This window comes from Macrotis lagotis, chromosome X (genome assembly GCF_037893015.1).
Source record: "Macrotis lagotis isolate mMagLag1 chromosome X, bilby.v1.9.chrom.fasta, whole genome shotgun sequence".
In the NCBI taxonomy this organism is placed as follows: Eukaryota; Metazoa; Chordata; class Mammalia; order Peramelemorphia; family Peramelidae; genus Macrotis; species Macrotis lagotis.
The window spans coordinates 668,465,747-668,485,301 of record NC_133666.1 but is presented as its reverse complement, the minus strand read 5'-3'; the positions used below and the strand labels follow the sequence as shown (position 1 = coordinate 668,485,301).

Genomic DNA, 19,555 nt, shown 5'->3' with positions numbered 1-19,555 from the left:
GGGGGGGGGCTGCTAGGTGGAGCAGTGGATAAAGCACCAGCCCCAGAGTCAGGAGTACGTGGGTTCAAATCCGGCCTCAGACAAGCCACTTAACCCCATTGTCTAGCAAAAACCTAAAAAAAAAAAAAAAAAAAAAAAAAAAAAAAAAAAAAAAAAGATGACTAGGGGCCAAGAAGGATGAATATTGAAAAAAGACTATTAAATGTGGCAATGAAGAGATAACTGATTATTTGTGAGGGAGAAATTTCAGTCAAATAATGAGGTTGGGAGCCCAATTGTAGAGTTAAAAAGAAAGAGGAGAGGCAAGAAAGACTTTTGTCTTAGTAAGAAAAAGTTAGCAGGGATGAACAGAACTCCAGAGGGTTTTTGGAGAATGGAGGAGACATGAGCACATAGGGAACCAGTAGGGAAGGAACCAGTAGAAAGAGAGAATAGCCTGAATTTCCTTCAGTCAAATATGAGGCAAAGTTCTCAGGTGATTGAGGGGGAGCCAAAGGAGGTTGGAGGAGAGAAGAAAGGATTTGGAAAAGCAGCTACAGAGAACAGGAGATTTAATTAAGGAGATACAAAAGGATTGCCTTGCCTTGGTGAGGACCCAGCTGAGGTGATACAACAAAACTGTATAAGTAGTCAGCAGTTTCATGATTTTCTTCACCTTAGTTCTGAAGCAAAAGTGCAAGAGCAGATGCCGAAAATGTTGGGAGTGATGAAAGGTTGAGTTTTACCAGGGCAAGAATGATGATACAATGAGGAGCAAGTGCCTCAAGAGGAGAGGGCAGGGTGGAGTTGAGCTGGTTTACCAAAGGTCCAACAGTGGAAAGAGAAAGAAGATTGTAGTTAGGGTGGGGGTCAAGGAATCAGAGGTCAGTGTGACTAAATTGCAAGGTAGGGCAAGAATTGGAATGACAACAGACCATGATCAAAGGAGGGAATTTCAGAGTTCATGAACAAAGAAGTGGTACAACTGTGTATGACCCAGATGACCAAGGGCATGATCAAGGTGGCTCTTTGTGAGGCTGAGGTGGGGTAGAATAGGTCATGTGAAATGAGTTGTCAATCAAGCCAATGAACAATTATTAAGCAACTAAGGGCTACAAAGACAAAAGTCAGTCCCTGCTCAGCAGGAGCTCACAATCTAAAGGGGAGAGACAGTATAGAAGCAAATCTAGAAAAAATAAGCCAAATAATAGGATTATAGGAAATAACAAACAGAGGAAAGGCACTGAAATTAGGAGAGGTTGAGAGAGGCTTCCTAGAGAAGGTGGAGATTTTATCTGGGACTTGAAGGAAGTCAGAGAAGCCAGAACAGGAAGTAGAAAGTGAGGGCATTTGAGAGGGTCTCAGTCTGTATGCTGGAACTCCCCTTTTATGAGGGGGAGGAGCTGAGGAAGAGAAAAAAAAAATGCACACTGTTGGGTCAGGCAATGAAAATCCTTGAGGAGCCAGACTGATAGATAATGGCTCCCCGAATCTTGGTTGGGTGATTGATCTGAATGAGCCAACCTCAGAGGAGAGGTTAGTGAGTGAAAGTCAACAGGGAGCAAAGAGTAGTCTGGGTTCCCCAACAGGACCAGTGAGTCAGAGGGAATAAGTAAAAGAGTATGCTGGGAAGCGGCTAGGTGGTGCAGTGGATAGAGCACTGGCCCTGGAGTCAGGAGGACCTGAGTTCAAATCCGACCTCAGACAATAATTACCTAGCTGTGTGGCCTTGGGCAAGCCACTTAACCCCAGTTGCCTTGCAAAAAACTTTTTTAAAAAAAGTGCATGCAGGGCTGGAAGGGAGGCAAGAAGGAGTCAGGGAAGAATGACAGGGGAAGGAAAGAAGTTTCCAAGGACAGGTTTCCCACCTATAGATCATTCATTCCAAAGAACACGATGACTGTCTTGTCCTTCATTCTTGAAAAAGACCATGACATCATGACAAGCATGTGAATTGGATTTGAATGACAGGTTGCTATGCTAGGCTTCAAATCAAATCTATTTCTGCTCCATAGCCATCGGGGTCCAGTGGCCAGCTCTGAATCAGAATGCCTGGAGATGGCCCCGGATATGAGATAATTAGGGTTAAGTGACTTGTCCAGAATCACACTGCTAATAGGTGTCTATGTCTAAGGTCACATCTGAACTCTGATCCTGCTGAAGCCAGGGCCAATGCTCTGAAGAAAAGGAGGCGGGGAGGATGGCCAGAGGGGTACAGAAAGGAGTCCTGGAGTAGCAAAGGTGAGATTTAATTGCCCCGAAGGCCCCAGTTAAACTCTAAGATCTAATTCTAACTTTTTTTTTCTCTGATCTGCAGAAATGAATTAAACCTGACTGGGGATAAGCTAAGAAATATGCCTCTTTCCATCTTTAACTCTAAACTAAATAAGGGTGGATAAGCAAGGTGGGGTATAAAATCCAGTTTAACATTCAGAGTGGTGAGGAATTTTTCCACTTTTAACATGACTTAAAAAATAAATCCACCTTAATAAAATTTATTAAATTTAATGTTTCTATAGGTTTATAGCTTTAAAATAAGTTCAATTATCTTTTTTGTTTTACATTATTGTCTGATTCCAGGTAAGAGCCTTCTCTGGTTCCACATTCATAAAGTAAGGCAAGGGGCCACCTCCCTACCCCCCACCCCCTGCTTCTGAAGTCCCCCTCATAAGATACCTGAGATCAGATCCCTGGGACTGAGTCCCAGACCCATATTCTATCCATTTCAGCACACCTAGAAGAGCTACTTCCTTTACTAGATTCCAGCAGTCCAATAGCATTTATCATCATGCTAAGTTCTCTAGCTTGAGGCAAACACTACTATATTTTTAAGTTTCCTATAATATCAAAGCTGACTTCGTTTCAGCAGAAACTCTGAAATAAGTCTTTTTAATTCAATCAATGCAATAAGCAGTAATGAAATGGAAGTTCCTCGAGGGCAGAGACAGTCTCACTTTTATTTTTAAAGCCTCAGCATTATTCTGGTGATATTTTTGGTTCTGGAAGAAGACCAAGACTACAGGGGAGGTGATGCCACGATAAGCACTGGATTGGGGGGAGGGTGTCCTGTGCTAAGTCACCAGCCTCATTTTCTTCTCTGGAACCATCTGGATCCAATGGCCAAATATGGATTTGGACAACTGGAGAAGGGTCTGGAGGCAAAACAATCAGGGTTAAGTGACTTGTTCAAGGTCACACAACTAGTAGTGCCAAGTGTTCAAGGCTGAATTTGAACTCCAGTTCTCTCAACTCCAAGCCCAGTGCTTTATTCACTGTATGACCAAACTGCCCTAATCTAGTGCCTGGTATATAGTCAGCACTCAATGCTTGCTGGTATATAGTTGGTACTCAATAAATGTATATTGGTTGATTATTGGGGGATGCACATCAATAGACCCTGCCCTCCAGAATCTTACATCTTTCAAGGGGATACAACAGTTATACAGGTAATTGAATACAAAGAAATGTGAAGGGGAGCAAGATTATGTTTATGCTCTATTTTGTGTTCTAGTTACTTTTTCATGTTCCTAGTCTTCTGCTGTGACAGGTTTTATAGTTAGTGGATAGAGCACTGAACTTGGAATCATATAAAATCTAAGGTTAAAATTCCACCCCCTAATATTTAATACCTATGTGACTTTGGAAAATACTGATCTTACAGAGTTATGATAGAAAAGCTAGTTGCATACCTGAAATAGCTATGGGGAAATAAGAGAGAGGTATGTAGGGCCAGAGAAGGATTGATACAAGAGGAGCTGAGGTCACAGAGGTTATCTAAGAAATGTAGAACCAGAGGATGTAAAGGGCCAAACCACAGATCAAAAGCTAAAGATAATGAACGATTAGCATATAGAGGCTCCACATGCCCATAAAATGCCAGGAAAGTCTGGAGGGAAAGGTAGTCCCAATGCAGGGGGATGGATTTCAGGGAGGTAATGAACAAAATTAAACCCAAAGTAGAGGAAGACATGGATGGATTTCACCTCCATAGATGGATGGAACACTTGGAGGTTCTATAGAATGGAAGCTCCTTGAGGGCAGGGACCATTTAATTTTTGTCTCTATTTATTTCCAGGGTTAGACACATAGAAGGTGCTTAATAAACATCAGTTGATTACCTGATCATAGATCCCTTGAGAGTTTCAATTCTTATAAACTGATGAAGACAGAATGGAATGGGCCCAACGCCACAGAACACAGTACTCTCAACATAGTAGCTGCTGAATAACCATTTGCAATTGAACAAGGAATGGCATTAAACTTTCAATCAACTCACAAGCATTTTTGTGAAGTACCTACTGTGTGTGGAGCCTCCAAGGATACCAAGAACACACTTGAAACCACTTCACATTTCCTCTCTTCCAGTCCCTAGTTTACTTTCTCCCTACCCAGATCCTATTAGCTTTTGCAAAGAACAGTCTGAGCTTCCTTGCTCTTTCCCTAACAAAGCAGGAAAAAAAGGGAGGAGGCAGGAGATGACAGAAAGAGCCTGTCCAGCCCCTAAGATCATCTCAACTTAAATAAATTAACTCTCTGCTCATCTCTTACCCCAACCCCAGTCAAATCAATTCAGTCATTATGGGGAAGAGCTGGAAGAGATCAATTATAGAAGCCATCAAGATCAACACCTCCTCCTCCTCTGCCCATGTTACAGAGAAGGAAACTGAGACTCCAGAAGATTAATTGATGTGTCCAGTATCACAAAAGTTGAAAGTGTAGGAAATATGATTTGAAGTCAAGTTCTCTGACACCAAAGCCAGAGCTCCTTCCACAGTTCCATACTCCTTCATCTTTTGTGTGTGTTTTTCCCCAAGCAGAACAAAAGGAACACTGAGCATGAAATCAAAAGAGCCCAGTTCTGTTTGTGACTGTCACACATGATGGCTCTAGGACCACCAGTAATACAATGTTCCTCAAAGGTCTTGACTGCAAAATGGACATGACAATCCTTCTCCAACCCCTCTTAATTCCAGTGCCTTCCTTCTGTTAATGATTTCCTACTTATCCAGTCTATAGCTTGCTTTGCATATTGCTTCCTCCTTGAGGACAGAGTCTCTCTTGTCTCCCTTTTCATTTCTCCAAGTTTGGTCACATAGTAGGCACATTTTGCTTGTTCCTAGAGGCAAAACTAGAAGTGAGGGGTACAAGTTGTGGCTAGGTTAAATTTCATCTTGAGGAGACTGGAATGATTAGCCTCAGGAGGAAGTAAGTTTCACCATTACTAAAAATCTTCCAGCAAAGACTATGAGCCCACTTTTTGAGAATATTGTAGAGGGGATACTTTGTGGGATACAGCCTAGAATAAAGGCTTCTGAGGTACCTCCCAAGGCAGGAGTCTCTGATCAGGAATGACTTATTGCTAAGTGTATTCACTACTTAGATTTCTATGTTGCTGACCTTTGTTGGCCATTCTAAGTGCTAACAATCTTGGAAAGGAAAAAACAGGAGGCCAGAGGCAGAAAGGCTTAGTGGTTGGCCTAGGCAAACTTGGCCTCATGACCCAACTCTGACCCAGTCTGTCTAGGGACCCTGGGTTGCTCCTTTCAGCTCTCCATGGCCTAGACTACTCTCTAAGACTAAGGGGTAGAAGACTCCAACTTGAGTTGGAAAAGGACACCTCCCATGGGGGAAAGAAATCACAGGCTTGGTCCTGGCCCTATATGCCTATCCTCCCACAGGGGAATGTTCTTCCAGACTAAGGCAGACCAACCACTTTCTCTAATATCCCCAGTGAACTGCAGAATTAGTAAGACAGCATCGTGTGCCCTACTTATCGGGCAATACTTAAAATGGTCCTGGGGTTGGGTTGGTAGAGACTCATTTAGAATCATAAATGATTCAATTCAAAGAAAGTCTGTATGGAAGGTAATGAGGGCTAGATACGGAATGAGAGGACCTGGATTCTAATCCTCTAGGCTCCCTATATTTCCCTGGGCAAGTCATCAAACCTTTATGGGCTTTGAATGCCTCATCAACAAAATAAGAAAGTTGGACACTGGGTCAGGAGTCGACTGACCAATAGATCCATCAGTCAACAAGAATTTTTTAAGTAGCGACCCTATGTCAGCCACTATGCTGAGGATACAAAGAATAAAAAAATTATCTCTGCCCTTAAGAAGCTTACATTCTATTAGGGGAAACAAAATGTAAATGACCATATGTCTATAAGATTAGCATTAGTGGAGAGAAGGAAACACGCCCTGATTAAGTACCTGTTAAGTGTCAGAGAAACATACACAAATTGAGCACCTGTTCCACTCCAGATGTTCATATGAACTAATTGAGCCCAATATAGAAATATCATTTTGGTCCTGTTTGAGCACAAAGACAGACAGCAATAACAAAGCACTGGGCACTATGCCAAGACCTTTAAAATTATTTTGTGATTTGATACTCACACTTTATTCTCACAATGCTATTGACAGTTGAGAAAACTGAGGCAAACAGAGGTTCAATGACTTGCCCAGCTACTAAGTGTCTGAGGCTGGATTTGAATTCAAGAATGAAAAGTAACCTCAAAGGATGGGGAAGAGAAGCGCCCCTTGTTACAACAGGTACTACTGACACCTGATAGTTCTCCAAGCTGGTTGACACACCCCCTTCTTTAACTTCTGCCTCCCAGGATCATCAGGCAAATTAAGTGTGGCCAGCCAGCCCCTTGCCTACCTCAGTTAAATGGACGGTACCTGTGGAATACAGTCAGACTCTTCAGGTTGTATTCCAGAAGGACCAGTTTCACCACGAAAGGAGCTGGGGAAAGGTAATGTCAGTTGAGCTTCAGGCCCTTATTTTATGAGCTTATAAAAATAATAATTGATATTTAAATAGTACTTTAAAGTTTGCAAACCACTGCATGAACAGCATCACCTTTGAGTCTCACAACTATTAACCTCATTTCACAGATCAGGAAACTGAGACTGAGAGTGAAATGCCTATAGTCACACAGCCAGTAAAGTCTCAAGAGGGGTTTGAAGCTGACGCCCCCTCCTCTCTCCAGTTCTAGAGCTGGAGTAATAGGACCATGATGTAAATTATGGCTCTGTCATATACTATCTGGGGTATCAGGAACAAGTCACTTCATATAAAAATGTGAACCAGAGAGGTCTTGGTTGCCTCATCTATAAGATGCTAAAGTTGGACTAAGGGGTGAAGGGCAGGGTAGCTGGGTGGTATAGTGAATACAGCAGTAGGCTTGGAGACAGATTCAGCCCCAGACTTCCTAGCTGTGTGACCCTGGGCAAGTCACTTCATCCTGTTTCCTCAATTTCCTCATCTATAAAATATGTTGGAGAAGGAAATGGCAAACCCCTCCATTTTCTGTGCCAAGAAAACCCCAAATGGGGTCATAAAGAGTCATCATCACAGAACAATGATGATAAGGAGTTTAGAAGCAAGAAGTTCTTAATTGCCTACCACATTCCAAAGACTGGGGCTAAGTGATTTTTTTTTCCTATATCCATCTCCTAAGGATACCCTCTCTTCCACTCCATCCCTACCACCACTCCAGCCTCAAGTTCCATAAAAGAACTTGGGAAGTAACAGCAGAAGAAAAGATGTCACAAAGAGTCAGACACGACTGAAAAACAACTGAACCAACAACAGCAAAGCAGAAGGCTTGGGTTCTAATCCTTATTCTGTTCCTTACTAGCTATGTAGCTTTGGGAAAGCCACCTCTCCGAGGCATGGTGTCTTCATTTGTATAACAGTATCCAGTGTTATTAATCCATACTCTCTAGCCACAAAGCTGACATTCAAGGCAATTTATCTCACTTGATCATAAGTCTAGAGTTAGGGAAGGAAAGATCATCTAATCATATTCACTCATTTTACAGATGAGCAAATTAAGGCCCAGGGAGATGACCTGATATTCAAAAATCATACAGGAAGAAATCACATAAGTGGAAACACCATTCAAGATTTATGAAATATGAAAATTGTCAGAGAGAAGTTGAAGACTCCAGGGGGAAAAAATGATCTCTGGGTCCAGTTAAGGCAATCAATAATTTTGATTCTAAATGAATATCAACCCCTTCTCTCCTGCACCATCCCTCCCTAGTCAAAGGGAGTACTGCCTAGGAAAAGGGACTTTGAATGTAAAGACTATTGGAGGGATCTGGATGACACAAAGAGGAGGCCATGGATGATTCTGAGCCTGTAGAGTGAAGGGTGGCTTGCCGGACAGCTTGAGTTGGTTCTAACAGTCAGCCTGTGGTGATTATCATGGACTGACAATAACCCAGTGAGTCATTCAGGGATTGGAAGGGAGCCAGTGAAACATCAAACTCTTTCTCCACGAGCACAGCAACAAACGGTGTGGCCTCTTAATGGCAGCCAGCTGTTCCCCATCCAAACCTTCGACTCGGTCATATAAACTCACAGACGAGGTCACAGAGAAATCTAAGGAACTGAGTTTAGGGCCAAGTGAGACTGAGAAAACTAGGGCCCCAAACAACCTGATCAGTCACCCCTCAAATTCTGGCCTGACAACATAGGGCCAGTAGTCTCCAGTATAAAAAAAAATCTTACATTTTCACTGGGCTTTGAAGGTATGCAAAGGGTTTTCCACCTACTTTTTCTCCCCTTCACAAACTAGATTTCAGCTCCCAACTGGTCTACCTGCTGTTCCCCCCAAAACCTTATCTCCTTCCTCCATTCCTTTGGACACATGATTTCCTATGTTTGGAATAAGTTCCTTCTTCATTTCCACCTCCCAGAATACCTAAGAATCATATTCCTTCTTAGAATTCTTAGACTGTCTTAGAATGCCTAGAATCATCTTCCTTCAAAACCAGAAGATGCAGTGCTCTGCATGAGCAAAAGTAAATGGGGTAGTGTGCCATCTTGTTCTGAAATTAGAATGAGGTCTGATTCACTGCAATCCAACAATCATTTAATATGCCTACTATGCACAGGATCCTAAGCTAGAAACTAGGGATTTGGGAATAAAATTAATTTGAGGAAGACTGAAAAACACTAACAACTAATCAGCAAAACCTTCCTGTAAATAGAGGTGGTGTTTTGCCCAGGGTCAAACAATTAGTAATTGTGTGAAGGCATGATATTTCCATTCGGGGCACTCTACCTACTGTTTGCCATTTAATAAACTGGGAGCCTCCAGATGGCAAGGACTCTTTCATTCTGTGGCATCAGCCCCAAAATCTGGCCCATGAGCTAGGTTTTAGGGAGGGCCATCATAAGCATCCTACGGCCATCTAAGAAGGAATATGATTCTTAGGCATTCAGAGAGATGGAGATGAAGAATTGGTGCTTGCCAGCACATTTATACAGCACCTTAAATTTTGTAAAACCATCTGAAGGTATTAGCATATATGATCCTTCCTTCCTGGGAGGGAAGTACTATCTGTATCCCTATTTTCAGATGAGAAAACTGAGGCTCACAGTGATAAAGAGATTTGCCCAGGGTCACTTACTTAGTAAGGTGTCTGAATCAGGATTTGAACTCAGGGCTTCTTGACTTCAAGTCTTAACATCATCCACTGTACCAACTGAAGACCATAAAATCCCTAATGGTCAGTAGTATTTCATTTATGCCTATAACCCTTAATGCTTTGGGGGTCTCCTCCCTCCAGACATTTTCTCTATTCCCATGCCTGGAATCCCTATTTTTACCCATGAGAAAACTGCCCTTTAAAGTGATTAAGTGAGAGGCAAAGTCCATGTTCAAATAACTGATATCAGAGGCAGAATTTGAACCCAGGTCTTCCTGTCCCATCCAATATAGCAATTACTGCTCCAGGCTGCATGCACTGAACTGACAGCTCCAACAGGATTCTGGAAGTTACTGCTGTTACTTGCTACTGGTATTTTAGTTCTGGGTTCTTTAGCACATAAAACAAATCCCATTTGAGTTGGGAGCTACTGACTAAGACCTGGGAAGCTGCCGGCCTCCCACTTACCAGCTGGTTCTGCCACAATAAGCACTCGGCCTGTTAGATGCACAACCCTGGAGAAGCTAATTGAAATATGCTCCAAGAAGGCAACCCAAAATAAGTGGGAAATAATAGCTTTGGTAGCCCAGAACCCTGGAGGCAGCCTACTCCAGAGCCTCCTGGTGCCCTCCCATCCCCGGCTGCTGAACCTGGCCTCCCTGCCATCATGGAAGACAGGGATGACTTTCCTAAAGGAAAACCCTCCTACGGGAGAATTTCTAGCAGAAGGAAGAAGAAAAAGAAAAAAGAAAAACCACATGGTTGGGGTTTGCAATATGATTTTTAAAGACAAGGAAAAAGTCAACTCAGCTTCATCAAGTGCTCAGGAAAGCAGCTAATGGCTTGTTAAAAAGGAACAGAGAAAGGCCAGCCAGAGGCTTTCTCACTCAGCCTCAATTATACACACTTACACACACACACACCCCTCCCACCTGTAGCTGGTGAAATCTGAGGATGTTGGCAAATAAAAACAGGGATGCCATGTGGAGGAAGGATGGACCTGTGACCCCTGGCAGGGGCATCACCCCTCCTTCCCAACCAGGAGCACAGACCACAGAAAGTCTTCTAAACTCTTCAGGTCTTTCCCTGTCCTGTACTTAATAACCAGGTGGCAGGAACAGGGCTGGCCCACAGCTTGAATGATTGAGAAAGAGGAGGCAGGAGGAACAGCAGCAGGGGGTTGGCATGGAACCCAAGCTGGTGGGTCATATACTGTCCTTTGGAAGAGAGATACAAGCTTGGGGGCGGTCTCCCTCTTGAGAATGGAAGTCCATTCCAAGTGGGGAGAGTTTCAATCTTTCTTCTTGTATTATTTGCTTTTAGCATGGAGTCTGTGGTACAGGAGGCAGAACTGAGAAAGCACTTATGGTTGAATTCAGCCAACACTTATTAAATGCTCAGCACTGTGGGGACAAATGTGATAGTTCCTGCTGTCCTCAAAGAACTTCCAAGTATCGTCTGGATTGGGGTATGGAACAAGTGTCCAATGGATCAAATGAATAGAAATGAAATTCATCAAAGTGATGTCTGGAATCCTGTCTCAGAGAAGCTAGAAAAAGAAGAATAGAACAATAACTGGCCTTTATACAGGATTTTAAGGTTTGCAAAGTTTTGTTGCTTCTTTTTTAATTTACTTAAAGCATCACATCAAGTTTTAAAACCACCCTGTGAAGTAGACACTAGGAGAATGATTATCTCAATCTTGTTGTTTGTCCTTTGTTGTTTTTTTCTTTCTTTCTTTTTTAAGGTTTTTGCAAGGCAAATGGGGTTAAGTGGCTTGCCCAAGGCCACAACAGCTACGTAATTATGAAGTGTCTGAGACTGGATTTGAATTCAGGTCCTCCTGACTCCAGGGCCGGTGCTTTATCCACTGCATCACCTAGCCACCCCTTGTCCTTTGTTCTTGAAGAAGCCCATGACATCAGGCAGGTGATACCATGACAGGCAAGTGAATTGGATTTGAGTGGGGAGGGGGGCTGTGCTATCCCCAGCCTCACTTTCTCTTTCAGTCATCTGGCCCAGTGGCCAAATATGAATTCAGATGACTGGAGATGGCCCTGGATGTGAGACAGTCAGGGTTAAGTGACTTGCCTAGTAAATGTCAAGTGTCTGAGGTTGGATTTGATTGATTGATTTTAAGAGGCTGGGAGCCCAAGGAGGAAACAACATCTCCTATGGGAACCTGAGGAGGAAGTGTCTACTATCCCCATATAAATAGGGTTAAGACCAGATAGAAGAGCCGCAGGTTTCATTGAAGTGGCTACTATGTGTCAGTCAGTAGGTGCTAGAAGGTGAGGATACAAAAAATGAAAATGAAACAAGTACCTGCACTCCAGGAGCTTACATAGACATGAATCAAGAGACCGCTACTTAAAAAAGAGGAGGGCCAGGAATATGCTTAGACAAGGCCTCTCAGGAGCCCTGGTTTGAGAATCAGTGGACCTGTCAGTGAGTGTTCTTAAGCAAATCTCTTTATTTTTCAGTCAATCAAGCAATATTTAGGAATCACCTACTATGTGCTAAGAACAGGGCAGGTAGGTAGCCTAGTGGATAGAGTACCAGGTCTGGAGTCAGAAAGACCTGAATTCAAATCAGATCTCAGATACTTACAAATTGTGTGACTCTGGGCAAGTCTTTTTGCCTCAGTTCTCTCATCTGTAAAATGAGTTATGTCTGTGTCAAGAAAACACCAAATGGGGTCATGAAGAGTCAGAGAGGACTGAAAAATGACTCAACAAACAGGCCAGGTGCTGGCCCTGGGGACACAAAGAAAGTAAAAGCCAGTCCTCCTCCCTCAAGGAAGCTCACCCTCCGAATGCCAGAGTCAACATGTAAATAAGCTGCAGATGGGCTAAATTGTAGAGCAGCAACAGAGGAAAACACACACATTGAGGGGTACAGGACTAATATGGAATAAAACAAACTCAAAGGTTCCTCCCAGAAACAAATCGAGGGGAAGAGAGAGGACAACGGAACATGGAGGCCTAGAAGCTCTGGAGGAGAGCACAGTGACGCAGTCTGGGCAACCTGTCATGGCAGCCAGCAAAAATTGATCACCTACTGGATGACAAATGTCCCTACAATAAAACCCCCCAAACAGCTTTGAGAACTCTACTCATAAACTCCATGGAGCCTGGAGCATCACTCTCCAAGGTCAGTTTCTCAGTGACCTGTACATCATATGATTCCATACAAACTTAAGAACAATAGTGGTTGACATACTGAAGACTCTACTGCCAAACTAGGTAGAACAAAAAACTCAAAACAGAGAGAAGCTATGAGAACCACGTGTGAAAGAACAAGGCACACCTCCCAGCTGTCCTGTCGTGCTACTTGCATCCAAAAGATGCTTTCTAGGAGCCAACCAAAAATGAATTGCCATCCCAAGACTACAAAAGACAATCATTGGTCCATCTGTGTAAGAATCCATAGCATATTAAATAGAAGAGAATGAAAGCAGGATAGTGACTTACCTCAGATCATTTCTATCTGAAATCTAACACAAAAGATTAAATTACACATAATTATAGTAATGGTAAGGGTAAGCCTGAGGTTAGTTAGAAAGATCTGATTTCAAATCTGGGTGACCCTAGGCAAGTCATTTAACCCTAACTGCAATTTCCTAGTCCATAAAAATGAGCTGAAGGAAATGGCAACCCACTTCAGTATTTTTACCAAGAAAACCACAAAAAGGGGATGCAATTGAAGAATAAACAACATAGCAATATGATAGTATTCATATTAATTAAACTTTAATATATAAAATTATATAAATCAACATAAACATAATTACTTAAAGATATCATATGTTAATAAAAATAAAACTGATTTATTTACCAATAATATAATAAAATTACAAGGATATAAATGTAATTAATAATAATGAATAGTGCTAGTAATAGGACAGAGGCTAGAGCTGTGATTTCAATTGTATATGAGTTCCTAGATAAGGTGACTCTCTCTACCAGTGCAAAAAGGGAGCTTCTCTTCATTGTATAGTCTCAACAAGCTGCCTAAGGTACTAAGAGGGTCTTCGTGACCTGCTAGGGTCACAGGGTCCTTATGTGTAAGAGGACACATATAATAGATATGAATAATAAAAATTATAAGAACAATGGACTAGTTACCAAATTTCCAAGAATACTAATCCATCACCAACCTGGTGATGACCAGGTTCTCTGCCCTAAGCTGGAATGTTCCTCAAACTAAACAATCTGCCTGTAGCCTAGATCAGAATCAAAGCCTTCCCTGTCTAAGAGAGCTAGCTAAAACTAACTCTGTTATCCTCTGTTCTCAAAGAGGGCCAAAATGGCACCACTATGTTGGAATCAAGGCACAATGTGTCTGACTGTGGCTGATCATAGCGAGGCCTGGAGATCTTGGTGGAAAAGTATGGAAAAATTAAGCATCTGGCCTAGCAATGGACTCTGAAGTCATGAAGGAGGAAGGGAGTGGTGCTGTTTGAAGGTTTGTATGGCTGAGATAAGATGGGAATCATCAAATAGATTCCTTCCAGTGAGGTCATACTGCCTCCTGAATGAGTGTCTGTAAACCTTGCCATCTACCCTGCTTCAATACCCCTGCAATTGTCATCTGTCATCCAAACTCACTACTGTACTCTAAGGATTTCCAGCCCTTTCTTTTATGTGCTGAATACAGAAGGCAGGGACAACTTTTTTGTCTTTTTTTGTGATCACAGCATTTAGTATAGTGCCTGTCCCCCCCCAAAAAAAGGTATTTTAAATAGAAATACTTGCTAAGAGCAAGAACCATCTCATTTCCCCCTAGTACCTAGCACTGTGTTTGCTAGTATTTAATAAATGTTTTTTTCATTCATTCATATTATATTTTCTAAAAAATTCACATGCTTGGGGCAGCTAGTTAACACAATGAATAGAGCTCTAGCCACTATGCCACCTAATTGGCTCTTTCCTTTATTTCGTATTACTCATCTGTGACCATTTTTGCCCCCTAGTAAGACATATCCAAGGGTAGGTAGAGTGCCAGACCTAGAGTTGAGAAGACTTGAGTTAAAATCCAGCCTCAGATACTTACTAGCTGTGTGACCTGAAAAAGTCATTGTTTGCCTCAGTCTCCTCATCTGTAAAATGAAATGGACAAGGAATGACAAACTACTCTAGGATCTTTGCCAAGAAAACCCCAAATGGGGTCATGAAAAGTCAGATACAACTGAAAACAACTGAACAACAGCAAAAATACAAGTTCTCGAAGAGAAGAGACTCTTTATTCGTGTTTTTGTACTTCAGCACCTAGTATACAGTATTTGTTTAATAAATGCTTATTTGAAGAGTGTCCTGCAAGTATTCTTATCCCCAAGGGATGCCTGGCCTATTGCCATACACCTGGTTAGTGTCACAGGCAGGATCCCTTGACTCCATGACAGGAAAAAATCAACCTTCCCTCAGTGACCTCACCCTGCCCTACCTTCCTCAAAGGGTGGGACCTACTCAAGGCCATGGGCCACACAGGGATACAAATCAGCATCACCAAGCTTCTGACCTGAAAGAGATCTCTGAGAGCATTCAGCCCAATGAATCCCAGACCAACAGAGGTTCTTACTCTGGGGTCTATCTACTTGATTTTAAAAATATTTTGATAATTTTATTTCAATATAACCTGTTTCCTTTGTAGTTCTGATGATTTTTTTTTGTATTTAAAGTTCAGGGTCCATGGCACAAATAAGCTGCCTATAGCAAAACTGGCTAACAGTTGGTCTAGCCTTTGCTCAGGAGGGGGACTCATGGCTTCTCAAAAGAAGCCCAATGCACTCTTCCATAGGTATATGTTTTGGGGTGGGTTTTTTGGGTTTTGCAAGGTAATGGGGTTAAGTGACTTGCCTAAGGTCACGCAGTTGGGTAAGTATTGTGTGTCTGAGGCCGGATCTGAACTCAAGTCCTCCTGATTCTAGGGCCAATGCTCTATCTACTGCACCACCTAGCTGCTCCTTCCGTAGTTATTCTGGTTGGCAGGTTTTCCCTACCACTAACCCTGACCTGAACTTGACTTTCTGCAACTTCCTAGATGGCACAATAGATAGAGTACTGTAATCAGAAGGACCTGAGTTCAAATCCGGCCTCAGACACTTAATTACTTAGCTGTGTGACCCTGGGCAAGTCACTTAACTCCCATTGCCTTGCAAAAAAAAATCCCCAACATAAAAACATAAATAAATAAATGAACCAAGTCAAATATCTACAAATCCAGGAGGGCAATGCCCCAAAATACTACACCAATATTTCAAATACTGTCAAGGTCAGGACGGATCTGGTGTTCTGAGGAAGCACAGGGCATATGAAGGATGCTGAGGCTACTCAGCTTGTATTCCATTCACGCAAGAACAGAGAGAGCAATAAGAAACAAGTATATACTGACTATCAACTATGTGGAAGGCTCTGTGCTAAGGCTTGGGATACAAAGAGAAAAACCAAAACTGTCCCTACATTCCATAAATTACATTCTACGGGGGAAGAGGGAGGTGAAGACAAAAAAAAATTAACAAAAATATATACATTTTATATACACACACAGACACACATGTAGAAAGAGAGGGAGAAAGTACAAGAAAAAAGGGAGAGAGAGACAGAAAGAGAGGACAGAAGTAGGGAAGAGGAGACAGAAACAGAAGAATCAAAGCAATTTGTGGAAAAGAAGGGCAGTAGCAGTTAGATAACCCTGGATTATAATCCCAGCTCAACCACTTTGGTATGTTCATGATTTTAAGCAGGTCAACTTCCAGAATCTCAGTTTCTTTATCTATAAAATAGGAATTATTTTTTGGCCAGGACCTGTGATTTCATCAGCACAGAAATCTCTTAGCAAGGAAACTCATTCTACCAGTGCACCCACTCTGAATTACAGTCTTATATAATGTCTACAGGTAGGATTTGAATCCAAGTCTTCCTGACTCCAAGTCAACACAAAAACCACATAACAAGATGAGCAACCTGTAAGACAAGGGGATAAAACTAGATGATACCAGACTATATCCTATTATGTGGCAAATTCAGCCAGAGACACTAACTGGGGAGCCCCTCATAAGCTACTGCCTCAGTAACTATGGGATGCTGGGCAAGTCCCTTCAACCCTATCAACCTCATTTTCTTATCTGTAAAATGAGGTTGAGAAGAGCACCTGCTTCCCAGGACGGCTGCAAAGGTCAGTGAGGCGACAAGTTAGCCGCTCTGCACACTTTAAAACGCTATAGAAATGCCAGTTATTGGTTTCCAGTCCGACCCAAATGGAGATCCAGGAGGATGAAGTGACTTAAAGATCATCAATTGAGAGTATCCGGGTTATCTAGTTCAGCCCTCTCTTTTTACAGATGGCCCCTGGTCTTACTGTTAGTAATGGCCAGGGTTAGACTCCCCCCGATCCACCCAGGCCAAATAAAGTTGCTGAGAATCTCCTCTCAGTTTTCTATATTAAAAACGGGAACAAAGGACCTAAGTTAAACTATTTCAACTGACTAACCATTAAATACATACATAAGGGAGGAAGAGGGAAAGGAGAGGAAAGGGGATGGAGGAGGAGGAAGAAAGAGAGAAAGACAGGGAGAAGTAAAAAGAAAGGGGTTCAGGCATTGGTGGCATAGAGAATGGGGACTAGTTTTGCAATCAGGAGCTCTTAGATTTAATAGTGGCTGTGTGACCCTGAGCCTTTTTGTCAAAGCTCCAGAAAACTCTCTAGTTTGAAATAAGAATTTCCTAACCAACAAAATCACAGATCCAGTTCATCCAGTTCCCCTAGTTCATATATATATATATATATATATATATATATATATATATATATATCCAAAACAAAAATAAAATGGTCCCTGCCCTCAAGGAGTAGTGTTTGATAAATTCTTTTTCATTCATTCAATCATTTAGTCAGTCAGCATTCCTGGAGGAATTCAAGCACTAAATAAGTCGTGTAAATAACTTCCAAATTCCTGAATGGGGGTCAGAGTGGGGAGGGACAGTGGCTCCCTAATCCTGGGAATTCCCAAGACATTTAAATCTAAATTAGGGGAAAGCATTCAAAAATCCACCCATGGCCCCCCATGACCCCTCTCCCAACAAGTGCCCAAAACCATTATACCAACCTCTTCTTGATAGTCTTCTCTATCAAAATCTGGCTCCCCAAAGCCCTAACCTGGAGGAGATCTTGGGGAAGGCCCAGAGGGCAAGTTCTGGTGGGGCCTACCAAGCAAAAGGATTTCCGGTTCAGGCCTTGCTGTGGGTTGAAGCTCATGGTCAGAGTGGCTGAGGGAGGAGGAACAGGGTATTCTTGAGAATCGTTTCAACCAGTTACTGTGGGAGTGAACATATCCATAACAACTCTGCCAGAGTCCTTTAAGTCTGCTAAGTCACATTCATCACCTCATTTAGGCGCCACAGCCTGGGAGATGGGGAATTATTAGCCTTATTTGATAGAAAAGGGAAACTGAGGCTGGGGAGGTTAAATGATTCACCTCGAATCATACGGATCATAATCATCCAGAGGTCCCTGCCAGTACTTGGGACAACCTCCTCTTACTGAGGTTAACCCAGTCCCAAAGAGGCCTGAAAAAGGATAAGGGGGGATGAGTTCTAGGAGGAAGGGACATCTCAGCAGGGGAAAAAGAGTCAAGCACAAGAACTGATACAAGGGAGAAAGGGAGATGGGGGTGATGGGAGGAGAATGAGGTCTCAGGAGAATTCAGTTCAATTCCACACACTTAAGTTGTCAAACCCTCTGGCACACCAACACTAAAGTGGAGAGACAGAAAAAGAGTCCCTGTTCTCAGGCAGCTTAGATTCTCTTAAGGGGGCTAACAAATATAAGTCAATGAAAATCTATGCAAAATATTGTTGAAAGAAGAGAATATTTACAGTGTGTGTGGGGGAGGTCATCCGGATGAGCTTTCTGGTAGGGGACAGTACTTGGCTTTGCCATCAAGGAGACCCGCGTTCCAGTTCAGCCTTGGATAACGGATACGCTAGGATAGTTCAAGTCTGTGGGTCTCAGTTTGCTCATCTGTAAAATTCAGGGATTGGCCTCCAAGACCCCTTTCTAGCTCCTTTGAGCCATGGCGCCAGGAGGTGTGGGAGGAAGGCAGGGGGTCCTTTCCCCACACGGCAGTGGCTGCCAATGGGGAGGGGGCTGTTGTCCACTAAAGTCCTCTCCTGGCCTTTTCGGTCCCTGCTCCCCCCACCCCAGGTCACAGCCACCCGGGGACAAGGCGCCGGGAGGGGACGGGCCGGAAGGTGTTGTCCCGGGCGCCCGCAGCCCCCCGGCCGGCGCGGGGGGGGGGGGCGTAGGATTCCGGGGAGATCATGCCAGCCACACGCGCACGCGCACGCACACGCACACATGTCTGTGCCCGCATCTGTCTACACAGAAACACACGCACACGTGTGCGCGGGCCGTCTGTGCACATACATGCGTGCACACTCACGGGCACACGCGCTCTCACCCGCGCGCACCGGTGCCCGGCAGGGCCCGAGGCAGGGGCCGGGCGCCCCGCGGCTCCCCTCCCGCCCGGCCTCGCCCCCCGGGCCCCGCGCGCTCCGGCTCGGCCGGTCCGGCCCGCGGCGGGCCGCCGGGGACACTCACCTCCGCCGGGCTGCGGGCCTGGCCTGCGTGCGGGCACCGCGGGCCGGGGCAGGGCGCTCCCGCCGGCCCTCCCGGCCCGGGCCGCCCGCTCCCCCGCCTCCGGGCCCCGGCGGGAGCGGCTCGGGGCCTCCGCCGGATGCGAGCTGCCTCGGCCCCGCCGGCCCAATGGCATAGTCCGCCGGGCGCGAGCGGAGCGCCGAGGGCCGGGCCGCCGGGGGCCGGGCTGCAGCCGCCGCGTGCGCCCCGCCCCCGCCCCCGCCCGGGCCCGCTGCGCCCGGGCCGCCCCGCTCCGCCCGCCCGCTCCGCCCGCTCCGGCTCCCGCCCGGGCCGCCCCGCTCCGCCCGCTCCGGCTCCCGCCCGGGCTCCGGCTCCCGCCCGCTCCGGCTCCCGCCCGGGCTCCGCTCCGCCCGCTCCGGCTCCCGCCCCGCTCCGCCCGCTCCCGCTCCCGCCCGGGCCGCCCCACTCCGCCCGGGGCGCACGTGCCGCGCGGCCGCTAGCCGGGGGCCGGGGGCCGCTGCTGCCCCGGG

At 44.6% G+C, this 19,555-nt stretch overlaps 1 protein-coding gene across 11 annotated transcripts in view; it reads right to left on the bottom strand.

The window, feature by feature from the left end:
* Positions 1-19,116, bottom strand: part of PITPNM2 (phosphatidylinositol transfer protein membrane associated 2) — a 261,092-nt gene extending 241,976 nt beyond the window's left edge. For 4 of the 11 annotated variants that reach the window (XM_074205463.1, XM_074205474.1, XM_074205473.1 and 1 more), the window contains exon 1: positions 17,536-18,629. The gene's annotated coding sequence lies outside the window, so the exon portion shown is untranslated. Of the gene's footprint in view, positions 1-17,535; positions 18,631-19,028 lie in introns of those variants that run through there. The other 7 variants (XM_074205475.1, XM_074205478.1, XM_074205477.1 and 4 more) reach the window with 4 other exon arrangements.
* Positions 19,117-19,555: the final 439 nt, after the last annotated feature.